The 3,382-nt window shown below is 50.7% G+C and overlaps 1 protein-coding gene across 1 annotated transcript in view; it reads left to right on the top strand.

Annotated features, from left to right (window-relative positions):
• Nucleotides 1–3,381: 3,381 nt before the first annotated feature.
• LOC311329045 (metalloprotease TIKI2-like) overlaps nt 3,382 on the top strand; it is a gene marked incomplete at its 3' end in the record, with an annotated part of 10,935 nt that continues 10,934 nt past the window's right edge. The window contains exon 1 of the mRNA XM_084462932.1: nt 3,382. This exon is cut by the window's right edge and continues 699 nt beyond it.

The raw sequence follows: 3,382 nt of genomic DNA, 5'->3' as shown, positions 1-3,382 counted from the left end.
GCTCTGAGGGGAACGAGGTTGGGAGGAGAGGGACAGCAGGGGGCTCCCAAATGGATAATACAATTACTCACACGGCCTGTGATCAACGAGCAGGCGCAATGCATCATGGGAGGAGTGTGCCAGCCAAGCCCTTTGATGTGAGTTCTCTGTGTGCTTCAGCAGACACAAACACAGGGGTCCAGACATGTTTCTCGGGATGTGTGTGTGTGTGTGTGTGTGTGTGTGTGTGTGTGCGTGTGCGCGCGTGCGAGTGTGAAAAACACAGGAGGTACAGTAATAAAGCACCAATATGAAACACCCCATTTTCCAATATGAACACACCATTATTTTTCTGGCATACTGGTGTTTTCTACACCTCATCTTCTATAATCCAAGCTTCATTGAGGAGACTTAACTCAAACAAACAAGCCAAACAAGCCCGACAGCCACCCTTATCTCTTCATCTCCCCGTCTCTCTCTCCCCATCTCTCTCTCCCCCTGTCTCTCTCTCCCCATCTCTCTCTCGTCCTGATCTCTGGGAGATAGAGGCAGGCTCGGCGTGTCCCCACACGCAGGGGGGGGATCCTTCAGAAGGCAGAGCAGCCAAGACAACCAGGCTGCTCCCGCTCCTGCTGTCCTAACACCATCCGTCTCTGTACGCTCCACAAATATGGAGTATCAGTCATAGACAGAGGGACAGACGTACATGCCGAGCAATCGTCCTCTCATATTTACCGTACCTGTCCTCCTTCTCATCCATCATTGCCTGAAGGCTGTTATGTAGCGTATGACACGCAAGTCCCAAAGGATGAGCTGACCTCCATACGACACTCCTCTCCTCCTCCTCCTCCTCCTCCTCCTCCTCCTCCTCCTCCTCCTCCTCCTCCTCCTCCACCTCCTCCTCCTCCTCCTCCTCCTCCACCTCCTCCTCCTCCTCCTCTTGCTCCTCCACTCCCTCTACCTCCTCCTCCCCCTCCTCCTCCTCCTCTACCTCCTCCACCTCCTCCTCCTCTCCCTCTACCTCCTACTCCTCCTCCCCTCCCTCTACCTCCTCCTCCACCTCCACTCCCTCTACCTCCTACTCCTCTACCTCCTCCACCTCCCCCTCCTCCTCCTCCTCCTCCTCCCCCTCCTCCTCCACCTCCTCCACTCCCTCCACCTCCACCTCCTCCTCCACCTCCTCCTCCACCTCCTCCTCCTCCTCCTCCACTCCCTCCACCTCCTCCACCTCCTCCTCCTCCTCCTCCTCCTCCTCCTCCTCTCCCTCCTCCTCCTCCTCCTCCCCCTCCACCTCCTCCTCCTCTACCTCCTCCTCCTCAGTCCTTTATACCCCCGGCTCTCCCAGGATATCCAGCGACAGAAACGACAACAACAGCATCTCAACAGAGACTCCATCAATATTGTTCAGCCTCCGCGGATCGGGAGGATATTGTAGCCTGGATGCAGAAAGGGGGGAGGAGGCGTAGCTCAAGGCCGTGTGACGGAGGAGGGAGGGAGGGAGAGGTCTGACGCTGCCTTGGCCCCAGTCAATCACACTCTCTGTCAGGCTGACCTCTGAAGTATGAAGGCCTGAGGCTACGGACCATTATCCATCATCCCACTCCCTCACAATCTCTTTAAAGAGCTCCTTTTTCTCGTCAGGTGAAATCTATGTCTATTATTTCTAGGGAGTCCAGGCTGTATACATCATCATACACATAACCGCAGTTCCCTGTTACGCCACAAGGGGTCCTTCTTCACATGATAAACATGCTGAATATACACTAAATAACGCTGTCAAACGATTACAATAGACATTTAGTGTAAAAGGCTCTTTTCATGTGGTGGAGCTGTAACTCTCTCTCCGACGCACCGGTATGAAACAGACGCAGACAGAGGCAGAGACGGAAAGCTAATGCATGGGATTTGCGGGAGGCCTTCTGCTGAACATCAGACTGTCTGTCAGGGAGCCACAGGGACAAGTATACACAGGATCCATGGACCGGTGGGGCTGCAGACAGCTCTCTCTCTCTCTCTCTCTCTGTCTCTTTTTGTCCATGCGTATGGACATTGTGCAAGTGTCCATTGAGACGTGATGCTGTTGCGCAGTTTGCCGTCACGTCTGCCAATTATGGATGAACTGAAAGCTCAATATATTGATAAAAAAATAATAATATTTGAATAATATCCCCTTGAGATGTGTCATCTCGTTATATATATATTATATTAAACTCGTATTTAACTACATTGATTCTCTGAGGGGAATGACATTCTCTCCCTCTCTCTCTCTCTCTCTGCCTTCCATGCTGTCTGTGTGTCAATAACACATCCACAGATGTCCATCCATTTCGTAAGTGAGTGTTTTTTTTTCGGGGGGGAGGGGGGAGGGTTGCAAACAGAACAATAACTTTAAAGCGTTTAAACTTGATTCTCATGATGTCTGTTCCTGGGTATCTCCTATGAGCTGCAAGGCCTGGCGTCTGACCAGGAATCCGCTGCAGCTCATAAGCCCTCTTCAACCAGCCAAGAATGTGGAGGAGCTCCTTCAAAGAGCAGCCTTTAGCAAGGTGTGGTTAAAACAGGTACCCCAGTCTGCAGGTGGCCAGATTATAATAGGTGATTTTGTTCTACTGTACCACACACCTGTCTTACACAAGAACCACAGGGGAAGGAACGGCAACGGCCAATATATCAGATCAGATCAGATTAGCAGTCTAGACATGTCAGAAATATGTATAAAGGCTACCGATACACAACAAGATATTCTTTTTGATTTTTGATGATTCACCCCCCCCAAAAAAAACTTTTAGTATCCTGCGTTAACAACGTGGCCATGAGTGAAAAGAAAAGCAGATCAAAGAGGTCCGGGACAAACTCGGCACATGGTACACGTGTAGAATACAACGAGGTACTATGGGGGGGGGGGCCCAGTTAGAGGCTGAGGCCCCCAGAGATGAGAGAGTTGAGGAAAGAGAGCATGATAGAGGACAAAGGAGAACTTGTCGAGGGCATGCCTACCATCAACGCACAGGGGGGGAGAGAGGGTGGCACTTCACTGAGGGGCCCACCGCCCAAATGATGAATTGCACACTACTTGACTCTGTCACACTGTCTGCCACTCAGACAATAACAGCTGGGCTCAGGATACAGCATCCACTACAGCCCCCAGGAGAGAGAGAGGCAACTTTCTCTTCACACCACCATTCACTCACCACAAGTACCACAACATGACTAATCTATCCCTAAGAGGACCATGGGGACACAACAAAACACTTCTCACAGTTGTCTTTGGAGAATTTGTTTATTTGTACCCATTAATCATTCATACTAAATGTTGGCTGCATATATAAGCCTACCCATACAATCGCAGGGCAAAATTGTCAAACAGGGCTTGACGGTGATAAATGTGGACCCGATGAAAAGG

The sequence above is a fragment of the Borostomias antarcticus genome (genome assembly GCF_949987555.1).
Source record: "Borostomias antarcticus genome assembly, contig: scaffold_846, whole genome shotgun sequence".
NCBI classification, from domain to species: Eukaryota; Metazoa; Chordata; class Actinopteri; order Stomiiformes; family Stomiidae; genus Borostomias; species Borostomias antarcticus.
The sequence above is the reverse complement of the archived record's forward strand: the minus strand, read 5'-3'. Positions and strand labels throughout refer to the sequence as shown.